Source organism: Mustela putorius, unplaced genomic scaffold (assembly GCF_011764305.1).
Source record: "Mustela putorius furo isolate JIRA1106 unplaced genomic scaffold, ASM1176430v1.1 tig00000511_pilon_pilon_pilon, whole genome shotgun sequence".
In the NCBI taxonomy this organism is placed as follows: Eukaryota; Metazoa; Chordata; class Mammalia; order Carnivora; family Mustelidae; genus Mustela; species Mustela putorius.
The window spans coordinates 67,394-80,263 of NW_025421403.1; the positions used below are offsets into that span (position 1 = coordinate 67,394).

At 34.4% G+C, this 12,870-nt stretch overlaps 1 protein-coding gene and 1 pseudogene across 1 annotated transcript in view; one reads left to right on the top strand and one right to left on the bottom strand.

Annotated features, from left to right (window-relative positions):
• LOC101687043 (dachshund homolog 2) overlaps positions 1-12,870 on the top strand; it is a 160,782-nt gene that overhangs the window by 48,901 nt on the left and 99,011 nt on the right. The gene's annotated exons all lie outside the window — the stretch shown is intronic.
• Positions 2,432-3,416, bottom strand: LOC106004434 (annotated as a pseudogene).

Here is a 12,870-nt window from a genome sequence, read left to right on the forward strand (position 1 = left end):
TTCCACTTTTATAGAACCCCCCTTAATATTTCTTGTAGTATCAGCTTGGTGGTCGCATACTCTTTTAAGCCTTGCTGGTCTTGGAAACTCTATCTCTCCATCCATTTTGAATGTCAGTCTTGCTGGATGAAGTATTCTTGGCTGCATGTTCTTATCATTTAGTGCCCTGAATATATCCTGCCAGCCCTTTCTGGCTTGCCACGTTTCTATGGACAGATCTGACATTATTCTGATGGGCTTTCCTCTGTATGTAAGAAGATTCTTTGTCCTAGCTGCCTTCAAGAGAGTTTCTGTACAATTATAATTTCTCATTCTTACTATCAGGTGTCTCGAGGACTTTTGAGAATCTATAATCTTGTGGGGAGACTGTTCTGCCTCTACTACATGAACGCTGGTTCCATTCGCAAGATTGGGAAAATTTTCATGGACAACTTGTTCCACTATATCTTCTAGACTTTTTTCTTTCTCCTCTCCTTCAGGGATTCCAATAATTCTGACATTGGAATGTTTCATGGCATTATTTATTTCCCTAATTCTGATTTCGTGGCTTCTAAGCTGTTTGTTCCAGGCTTCCTCCTAATCCTTTCTCTCTATCTGTCTGTCTTCCAGATCACTAATTCTATCTTCTGTCTCAGTTACCCTAGATTTTAGGGAATTTAGATTAGATTGCAACTCATTGAGAGCATTATGAACATCATCCCTTGTGGCTTTCAGTTCTGCCCTAACATTGTGAACATCATCCCTGGTGGCTTTCAATTCTGCCCTAATCAAATCTGTTTTGTCACCCATGGCTTTCTCCAACCTAGCTATTGCCTGGATAATTGTTAGCCTGAATTCTCTTTCTGACATACCTGAATCCATAAACAATATATTTTTTAAAAAATATACTGTCTTTATGTGATGGAATATTATTCAAGCATTAGAAATCAAGAATTACTGATAAATGCTACAACATGGATGAAACTTGAAAATATTATGTCTTGGTTTCTAATGCTTGAATAATATTCCATCATATAAAGAGAGTATATTTTGTTTCACCATTAATCTGTTGATGAACATTTAAGTTGTCTCTACATTTTGCTTATTATAAATGATGCTACTATAAATGTTCATGTGCAAGGTTTTAGGTGGACATATGTTTTCATGTATCTTGGGTATATAACTATAAGTGGAGCTTCTGGGTCAAATGGTAACTCTATGTTTACTATTTTAAAGAAATGCCAAAATATTTTCTGAAGTGGCTGTAATATTTTATATTCCCAAAGTGAAATTCCTGGATTACATATCCAGAGATCAGTTTCAAAAAATAGATTGTAATTGATCATACATATCCTAGCTACTCTGAACTCTGTACTTTGTTGTGCAGATTTCATGATATTCCAACATTACAATTCCCTTTTTAACAGGAAAGCTGATCCTGCTGGATAGCAGAAACTCCAGTGCCCCCATGAATGTTGAGAATAGAAAATATTGTTACTTGAAGGAGTAAGAAATGATATATGATATTTTAGTTGGTGTAGGGAGAGAAGAACTGACTCCTGACTTTTTAAAATTTTATAGTATATTGATATGGAACAGAGAAATAAATCATACCACAAAGGGTTCATTATAGTAGCATTTCATCAAAACCAATGATTTTGTACAGTATTTCTAGAATTGACCTAGCATTCCAACCCTTGCCTACTTACTGGTCAGGTGGAGGTAAGATTGTTTAAGGGACAAAAGTTTAGTCCAAGAAGAGTGCAAAGAGTTTTACTACCAGAGATAAACACATGACTATTTGACTTCAGGTGTTGGGGGAGGCTTTCACAAGACTTTCCTGTGAAATAGCATGAGCAGGAGAACAAGAAGAGAAGTTACATGTTGGGAAGTTTGTCAGTGACTGAACTGTCTTAACATACATTGTTATGGGGGTGCCTGGGAGGCTCAGTTGGTTGGGCATCTGCCTTCAGCTCAGGTCATGATCTCAGTGTCCTGGGACCAAGTCCCACATCTGAGCCTGCTTCTCCTTCTGTCCCTCCCCCTTTCTGTGCTCTCTCTCTCTCTCTCTGTCTCAAATAAACAAAATCTTTTTAATTTTTTTAATTTTTAAAATTTTATTATTTTTTTATTATGTTCAGTTAGCCACTGTATAGTACATAATTAGTCCTTGATGCAATGTTCAGTGATTTATTAGGTAAGTATAACACTCAGTGATCATCACAGTACATGTCCTTTAAAAAATACATTGTTTATGGATTCAGGTATGTCCTCAGGGAAATTATTATATTCTTAGGATTTTTCCTTTCTCTTCTGGATTACAGTATGGAAAGACAAAAGCCTTAATCTTAAACCTTAAAATAGTTAAATAAAAGCCCTTTCAAGGGAATTATCACACCCAAAATTATACACACACTTTTTTTAAAACTAGGCAAAGAACTTTATTAATTTTGTTTCAAACTTTATTCCCAGGATTCTTCTGCTTAATCAACTGCAAAGAATGAATTGTGCATAAGCCAAAAACTGAAAAAAACTTAAGTGTCCAAGGGGCTTGGGTTTAAAAATAATAGAAATCTGGATTTTATCAGATCCATGAACAAGATTTTAAAAAGCAGTCATAAAATAGCAGCTCCTAGTAACTTCTTCAAGTTTTATTTTGTTCCAAAGTTGACTCAATTCAGTTTACTTCATTTGGAGGCTTCATCAAAATCCTCCACAAGATCTGGAACTTCATCATCATCCTTCTCTTTGGTAGCAAGTGGTGCTTTTCCATCTGCAGATTACTTACTAAGGCAGAGTTTCAGCCAGTCTTCTTAAACTAGTTGGACTGTCTGTATCTGGTTGGCTTAAGATATTTGGTAGCATTTCTGTCAGCTGCTTTGTCTCAGCATGGCTTGTAACTGTGAAAGTGTTTGCTGCTAGGGATGCCAGAACTGTAGGGTTGTTAAAGTGGATCAGTGTTCCTTGGTTTGTGAACATATTCAATACCAGAGATATTGTTTACCCCAAACTTCTTTAAGAAGGACTAAAGTTTTTGTTTTTGTTTTGTTTTTGTCATCTCTTGTACTTGTTTTATGAACCCCCTCTTTTGGTGAGTTCTTTTCCCACCAATGTACACTTGTGCTTGAAGTTTGGTGAGTTTCTCCTGGTTTATGATAGTTTCTTTCATCTCATTGGCATGGAAATGGGACCACCTGTGGCACTAGGATTGGTGCTCAGGGGGTCTTAGGAGGACCAGCTGAGATAAGGTGCACACACATGGGGATATAAGATGGCAGCTAGAGGACACACACAAACATTTATAAATATGTGTTATGCACACATACATATAAACATATATATTATGTTAATAATAAAAGGATAATGCTTAACCATAAGTAATTATTTATCAAAATACGCTGACTATATTTATGCTTAAATTTTATTAATAAATCAGCAGTAAGTATATATGGGAGAAAAAAAAAAAAAAACACCTGAGTGCACACAGTGAAAATCAGTTTCTCTCAAGGAATAAAAAAAAAATAGAGATGGAGAAACTTTCTAGAAATCTCAGTTAAGGCCACTGACTTCAATGTAAAAACCCAATATAGAACCTTAATGTAGACACTCACTGTAGGAAATATTTTTGGTTTCTGACTTACGGAGGGAAGGTGATTGGGCATGGATTCTCAAAGAACATTTTTTCTTTAGCAAAATCAGATTTAATTAATCAATTAGTATAAGAAACTTAACCAGGGGTGATTCTATCTGTAAGTAAGAATGTTTAATGATATCTGGGAAAACACAATATTTCTGGTATTGTCAACTATGTTAGTATTTCTCTGATGCAAAGTACAAAGTTCATTTTAAATTTCCCTAGGGTATTATAATTTTCACATTTATTAGTTGTTTACATATTAGTGTGAATGAAAGTGTGAGAGTTGGTGCTGATGAAAGGAGGGAGTTTCTTGGACAAAGCCTAATGGATAGAGATTGTGTACAACTAGTAGAAAAGAGGGGATCTGGGGACCCAAATACTTAACTCTGCCTGTTTCATATTTTGCCTCTTTTTTGAACCCAGAACATTTTATAAGGAAAAGTATTTCTAAATTTTATTAAAGATTGTTGACTTCTCTTTCTTGCCAACAAAATTAAAGTCATTTCACAAGTATTACTCTCCACATGCAAACAGCGTCCTTGTCTACTTTAGTTGATGCATTTCCAGACCAGGTTTCTTTTTCAATCTGAATCAGATTGTCAAGTCTCTCCAGCTGGGTCATGAATAGTTACAAGTTTTTTCTCTAGGAGATCATTATAAGATCCTAGTATTTATCTTAAATGGTTTGTAGAATTTTGAAAGAAGCCTTTAAACCCCCCTCGGACTTATTTACATCTCAATCATTTTTAACCATGAGGTAAAAGTTCTTTTCTCCAGATGTTTAAGGTTTACATTTTATGGGACAGCAACTGCTCTAAAAAATATTTACCTTATTCTAAAAATAGAGCACAAATGCGTTTCTCTTCATACTTTCTGGCTTTAGACTGCTTTATACTGCTTGCACATAATCAATGGAGCATCAGTGGATTGTCCTGGTTTCATAAAGGACTTTCATAAAGTCCTGATTTTATAAAGGACTGAATAAGGAAAAAAAAAAACATTTGTTTTCCTTGTGTAGACACTGAAGTTAACATGCATGATTTAATGAATGTGTTTTTTGCTTTCCCAAGAGAGATACTAAGCAGTACTATATATTTCAGTGGTATTTCCTTAGAAGTTCAGAGTTTTGAAATGTAGAGATTTTATTTTGGGGCTGAGGGAGGGAAAAGGGTGACATTTGAGGAATCAAGAGAAATGGAAAAGTGTTTTGTTATAAAGTTTTACTGTTTTTTAACTTTTTTTTTTCTGATTGTATCTGCCATGAAGTTTTCTTATAAATGTGATTCCTTCATAATCTGTTTAAAAAACCACAAATACATCACTCAGAGGAATATTTAAGGAACCATGAAGAAGAAGAAGAAGAAGAAGAAGAAGAAGAAACCCACTGGTTTAAAGGAATGCTGTCAAGTCAAGTCAGCATCATGAACAACACTGGGGCAGAATTGATACTTTTGCACTGACATGTTAGAAGAAAAGTACATGCATTATTTAGAAAACTCAGATATCCGTCAGCTGTATGATTGCCAAGTTAGCAGAAGCAGGAGATTGCTGCTGAAGTTGAAAGAAATGCATAGGCACAGATCCATACTGTAACCTTTCATGTTCTACACCCACCATGAATAGTCAGCTATTACACGGTCAGCATTTTTAGTTTTTCTTTTTTAAATTTTCAAGTGCTTCAGAAGGCAAAGGAACTAGGTCTTTTATTCTAAATAAGCAAAATGTCTAGGATATTATTTTAGGGTTAAAGATGACAAGACCAAAGAAAGACTGTTTTTCATCTTTGTGAGTGCTGTGCAGGTTTCCCAGGAGTGTTTTGGGGTGTTAAGATATGTATAATTTTTACACATTTATCCAATGAACAAAGTATTTTCTTTTTTGGCAAACAGGAGAAAACGCTTCATTTAAGTCCTTTAACTACAATAGCATATCATTTATAATCATGGAGAAATTTATTCTCTACTAATATAAAAATGATATATACATATCAGCACTTTATTTTAAAATATGTATATTGCCAAAATATAATTATTGACCTCCTCATGCCTTTATGATATTCTTGTGAGGCAAGTAAGAAGCCAATACTCTTCCTATTGTTATAGAAAAGAAAGGTACAAACAGATCCAGTGCCTTCCTCAAAGTTACACAATTTAATAATAGTAGAAAATTAGTAGTAATAGAAACAAAACTTTTATGCCTTCAGTCTCGTGATCCTAGTGTTTTCTATGCTATGGTTATACGCTGACTTTTCTCTGTAAATCCCTGTGCATTTATAAGTTTAATTGTCTCTGTATCAGAACATTTAATAAAGATCTTCTATTCATATTAGCTTAATAAAATCTTCTATTTTAACAAAATAGTTTCTATTCTATGTTAGCTGCTAATTTATAGTCAATGAAGGAAAAATCACATAATTAGATAACTGGGAATAATGGCAAGAATTGGAAATAAGTTTTTTTGTGTCACTATATTTCAAAAAAGTCTCAAGATATGTTGTAAAAGTTGAATTCCTATTGAGGTGGTCCAATTTAAAATTGCACCTTACTTTGGTAAAAAATCACAAAATTTTGATATTACCACTGGAAATAATGTATAGGAGTAATTTTTTAAAAAATTATTTATTTGATGGAGGACAAAGGGAGAGAGAGAGAGAGAGACTCTCAAACAGATTCTACACTGAATGCAGAGTCCAACATGGGGCTTGGTCTCATAGCCCTGATACTGTGACCTAATCTGAAACCAAATGTCAGATGCTTAACTGACTGAGCCACCCAGGCACCCCATGAGTAATTTGTAAAACACCCCTGATTTCTGGGTCTCTAGTCTTTCTATGGAGACAGATGTGCCTACTTTGGCACATGGACAGTTAAACTTTCTTTTTGTAAATTCTTGTGGGTTTGTTTTCCATAGGGGACACCTTATGTAGGAGTATTGATTTACAAGTTTTTAAAATTTTCATAAAACTCATAATTATCACCATTATCTGGAAGACCTATTGACAAAATGACAGAAAGTGAAACACTCAAGGAGCTCAACTGATATTTTCAGTTGACCTGTGAAATGGTCTAAATCACCACTTGTGCCTAGCTTCTGTTTCTTAATGATATTTCCAACTCTATCCTCTCCTTTTCCTCTTCACCATCCTCTTTTTACTGCATTTATGAGCTGTGTCTACTTTTGGAATTAACTGCTGGATATATTAATAGAATTCAAATACTGTAATAATGTTTCTGGAAGTGTGAGAAAGAGAAAGAGAGAGAAAAGAGAAAATGAAGAGAGACATGTGCCTCCTAGCCAAAATCTTCCTATTTTTGATTATTTCCCATCTTGGATGTTATCAATATCCATTATAATTATTTATAAAATGCATTTGGTACATGCTTCAATTTATAAAGTATTATAAAGTATTTGTGTGGATTGTAGATAACTAGATTACATTTGATCAGGCTAAACCCTTTCCATCAAGCAAGAAAAAGGAACTATCAGGGTGGTTTAGAAAGGAGGAAAAATAAGGGGATGCATTTAAAACTAAGTTACAAGGTTGCAGAATAAGCCAAATGATTATTGGATGTTAGAAGATCTGGGTGCTAGAAACATGTCTGCCAAGAAGCAATTCTCTTCCTGTAGCTAACCCTCTGTTTCTTCTTACATATCAAAATAAGAAGTGGATGACATTTAAGATCAGTAACAAATATGGTAATTCTTCCTTTGTGTATAAGGCACTTTAATTTCAGAAGGGAGCAAGAAAAGTGTTTTAGACATACCAGGAGTGGCCATCTAGGTCAGAGATTATGTATAAATAAATTTAAAAAAACTAATAATCCAGATACTGTTTCATTGTCAACCCTCTGCTTCTTTTCTAGAGTTCCAGTTTAACTAGAATACACTTACTAATACACATTAGATAGTGCTGAAATGCTATATAATGCATCTCAACAGCACATGTCAAAAAAAGAAAAGTAGCCCTGGTCCACAGCCACCCCACAATAAAATGGTAAAATCATTAATATATGATGGAAGGTGAATTGGGCTTATCATTGTTCTTGAAAGAGTTAAAACTGAAAGGAGAAGATTTCTCTCGCCTATAGATATAGAACAAGATCAATTATATTTATCTTCCTTCAGTGTAGAAAAGCTCTGGTCTCCATGAACTGTATGGCTTAACATACTATGAATAGCAAACCATTAAGAGTCTCTTTGGGCTATCTAAACAGACTTTCCATAAGAAAAGCTGTAACTAAATACAATGCTATTAATTGTGTACATCAGTCATTCAGCAATACTTCCTTCAGGATATAGTCCTCCATGAAGCATTAATGAATGGTGTGCATTCACTAAAAGAAAATATGTATCTCTTAGTTTGCATTTAAAACATTTAGGCAGGGGCACCTGGGTGGCTCAGTGGGTTAAGCCGCTGCCTTCGGCTCAGGTCATGATCTCAGGGTCCTGGGGTCGAGTCCCGCATCGGGCTCTCTGCTCAGCAGGGAGCCTGCTTCCCCTCTCTCTCTCTGTCTGCCTCTCCGTCTACTTGTGATTTCTCTCTATCAAATAAATAAAATCTTTTAAAAAAATAAAATAAAAAACATTTAGGCATACTGTATGACCTACTTTACTTTATTTATTTAGTATATAACCTTTCTTGCATTCTAAAAACTGGCACTGCATTATTTATTTATTTATTTATTTATTTATTTATTTATATTTTGTTCAAGCACTCATTCTTTTTTTTTTTTTGATTTTGATTTTCAGCATAACAGTATTCCTTGTTTTTGCATCACACCCAGTCCTCCATGCAATCTGTGCCCTCCTTAATACCCACCACCTGGTTCCCCTACCTCCCCTTCCAATTTCCCCCAACTCCCTTCTCCTCTCTAACTCCCCTTGTCCTCCATGCTATTTGTTATGCTCCACAAATAAGTGAAACCATATGATAGTTGACTCTCTCTGCTTGACTTACTTCACTCAGCATAATCTCTTCCAGTCCTGTCCATGTTGCTACAAAAGTTGGGTATTCATCCTTTCTGATGGAGGCATAATACTCCATTGTGTATATGGACCACATCTTCCTTATCCATTCGTCCATTGAAGGACATCTTGGTTCTTTCCACAGTTTGGCGACTGTGGCCATTGCTGGTATAAACATTGGGGTACAGATGGCCCTTCTTTTCACTATATCTGTATCTTTGGGGTAAATACCCAGTAGTGCAATTGCAGGGTCATGGGGAAGCTCTATTTTTAATTTCTTGAGGAATCTCCACACTGTTCTCCAAAGTGGCTGCACCATCTTGCATTCCCACCAACAGTGTAAGAGGGTTCCCCTTTCTTCACATCCCTTCCAACACATGTTGTTTCCTCTTTTACTAATTTTGGCCATTCTAACTGGTAAAAGGTGATATCTCAATGTGGTTTAATTTGAATCTCCCTGATGGCTAGTGATGATGAACATTTTTTCATGTGTCTGATAGCCATTTGTATGTCTTCATTGGAAAAGTGTCTGTTCATATCTTCTGCCCATTTTTTTATATGATTGCCTGTTTTGTGTGTGTTGAGTTTAAGGGGTTCATTATAGATCCTGGATATCAACCTTTTGTCTGTACTGTCATTTGCAAATATCTTCTCCCATTCTGTGGGTTGCCTCTTTGTTTTCTTGATGGTTTCCTTCACTGTGCAAAATCTTTTGATTTTGATGAAGTCCCAAAAGTTTATTTTCGCTTTTGTTTCTTTTTCCTTTGGATACATACCTTGAAAGAAGTTGCTGTGGCTGATATTGAAGAGGTTACTGCCTATGTTCTCCTTTAGGATTCTGATGGATTCCTGTCTCACCTTGAGGTATTTTATCCATTTTGAGTTTATTATTGTGTACGGTGTAAGAGAATGGTCGAGTTTCATTCTTCTGTATATGGCTGTCCAGTTTTCCCAGCACCATTTATTGAAGAGACTGTCTTATTTCCATTGGATATTTTATCCTGTTTTGTTGAAGATTATTTGCCCATAGAGTTGAGGGTCCATATCTGCACTCTCTACTCTGTTCCACTGGTCTTATGTGTCTGTTTTTATGCCAGTACCATGCTGTCTTGGTTATCACAGCTCTGTAGTAAAGCTTGAAACCAGGTAACGTGATGCCCCCAGTTTTATTTTTGTTTTTCAACATTTCCTTAGTGATTCAGGGTCTCTTCTGGTTCAATACAAATTTCTGGATTATTTGTTCCAGCTCTTTGAAAATGCTGGTGGAATTTTGATCGGAATGGCATTAAAAGTATAGATTGCTCTAGGCAGTATAGACATTTTAACAATGTTTAATCTTCTGATTCAAGAGCATAGAATGGTCTTCCATCTTTTTGTGTATTCTTCAATTTCTTTCATGAGTGTTCTGTAGTTCCTTAAGTACAGATCCTTTACCTCTTTGGTTAGGTTTATTCCCAGGTATCTTATGGTTCTTAGTGCTATAGTAAATGGAATTGATTCTCTAATTTCCCTTTCTGTATTTTCATCATTAGTGTATAAGAAAGCCACTGATTTCTGTACATTGACTTTGTATCCTGCCACGTTCCTGAATTGCTGTATGAGTTCTAGCAGTTTGGGGGTGGAGTCTTCTGGGTTTTCTGTATAAAGAATCATGTCATCCTGGCACTGCATTTTAATAGCAGGGAAAAAAAAACTTTGTCTCATTGAATCAAAATTACCTACTTGCAAGTAATCCATTTTCATATGTAAGTCTTCTTGTACCTAAGTTACTTAGAAGTATTTAGAACAATTCTTTGTAGAATGCAAGGACATACCTCCAGGTACCTGCTATGTAAAATGTAAGGAACCTTTCCATTTCTCATTACTTTTACTATCAGAACTAAAGGCAATGGAAGAAAAACTAATGAAAAATTGAAAGTAACACAGTTAAACTATTTATAATGAAGCATTTTTATATGTCTGTCACCTTGTTTATCTTCCACAAATTTATGGTGTCTGAGTACAGAGGTCTAAATATTCAAAGCTTGAAAAGCAGCAGTGGAACATGAACTAATCTTCAGTCTTTCTCTATCATCTGATGGCAGCACTAATGGAAATGTATTTTCTTTAATGACTCTGAAATCCTGTTTGTAATTAGATGTGGGAATTGGTCTTACTTTGTAACAGATGATACTGGAATAATAACATGAGAGATGTTACCACTGAGACCACCATTTTCCTAAATCTATATTATTTTTCTATTTATTGACAGGAGATGTGTGCAAGAACAAAGAAATTGATTTTAAAAAGAAGGAAAATAAGTTCTAATAAAAACTTTCAATCCAAATATTTTGGTGTTACTTTCAATATTCTGACTTGAGTGGCAGAAGGAAAGAACATGTACCTTGTGTTTAATTTTAGGAAACAAAGGTTTTAGATTTGTTGCTTGGTTCCTGATAATGATCTTTGAACATTATTACAAATACTAAATTAAGAAGTCTAATTAAGTGCTAGAGACCATATTACTGAAGTATGTATTATACATTAGTATGATCATACAAAATAATACTCTCTTTTAAAGAACAATTTTATCTTCACAAACCAAAGAATTTGAATACTATACAGACTGAGTGCAATAGCTATTCTGTACATCATTTTCTTCATTATCAGTAAATGCTACTGTCACAAATCATTCTGGTCACTAAAGATTTTATAATGTTTATAAGTCTTAGATCTTTTTCTGTTTAATGCTAATGGACTCCAGGAGCTACAAAAAGTCTTAAAAAGAAATGTGTTATGGATAGGTTTCATCTTCCCTTCAAAACATATGTATTACTGACATTTATGGTAGTAAGAATGCTTGAACACATTCTTGGAGATTTTGATTGTACATACTCAATAGTATATAATGATCAATTCAGTTGTTATTGCATTCCTTTGCTTTCTAATTCATGTGTTGGACCCTTTTTAGTAGATCCATGACTTGGCAAAAGATAAAAACATCTTGTGAGTAACTTCCTTGAAAACTCAAGTTTGTTTAGCAATTTGGCTCACAAAGCAGTTTCTCACCTATTTATTTCCTTTGATAATCATAAAAATTCTGCAAGGTAAGTAGAACAGGTATTATTACATTCTTGGGAATTGAAGAAACCAAAGCCCAAAGAGGTTCAGCAATTTGGCTAAGTTTAAATAGCTACTATATAGTCAAATAAAATACTTTAAACTCCAAAGCCAACATTCTTCCATGAGAAAATAACCCCTGGTAAAGAAATTAAAGCGATAACACATATGGTTTCATCAATATACAGGTTAATAGATTTTGGTGACTTCATAATGGGTAAGGAACACAATGCAATTAGAAAAGAAATTTCCCCAAACAGTGGGTTCATGACTCTGCTCACATTGCAAAGCAATGAAGTAGATTTCAATTTGATAATGGTGAACAAAATATTTATTTGCTATGATAACTAGCTTTTTTTTGATGAAACGTTAGACCATTACTGAGTTTCCTACTCCTTCTTTGCAAAAAACAAAAACAAAAAAACAAAAAACAAACAAAAAACAAAACAAAACAAAAAAACCAAAGATCATATCAGTGGCAAAGCAACAATTATAAAATCCTTGTTTAAGATTAAAAACAAAGGATATGCAGCTTACCGCCCTTCCTGTAATATATTATAAATACCAACACACACACACACACACACACACAACACATATGTGTGTGTGTATATATATATATACACATATATATAGTTAAAATGAATAGTTCTGTAGTAAGTTTTGACTTAGAAATTTCAAAGGAAAACATTAACTTTGTTACTTTGATTAACTACTCCAAGAAAAGTCAGTCTATTACAGTAGTTCTTAGCAATGGATTATTTTGGGTAACTTCTAATTTAAAAGATAGATTTGTCTTAGCATTATTAGTACAGGGAAATTTGGGTATTAGGCATGACAGGTAATATAAAAAAGTGATCATAGAGAATTTGGAGAAAATTTTTTAAAAATACTGGAATATAAGATCTATACTTTCTATTTTTCATGTCTGTATTTAAGTTTATAGTTAACAGTGTGATATTATTTTCAGTAGTAGAATTTAGTGATTCTTCACTTAAATAAAACACCTAGTGCTCATCACAACTACCCTCCTTAATAGAGATCACACATTTAGCTCATACCCCCTGCCCACCTCCCTACCAACAACCCTCTGTTTTCTACACTTGAGTCTCTTTTATAGCTTACCTCCCTTTCTTTTTTTTCCCTTTCCCTTATGTTCATCTGTTTGTTTCTTAAATTCCACATATGAG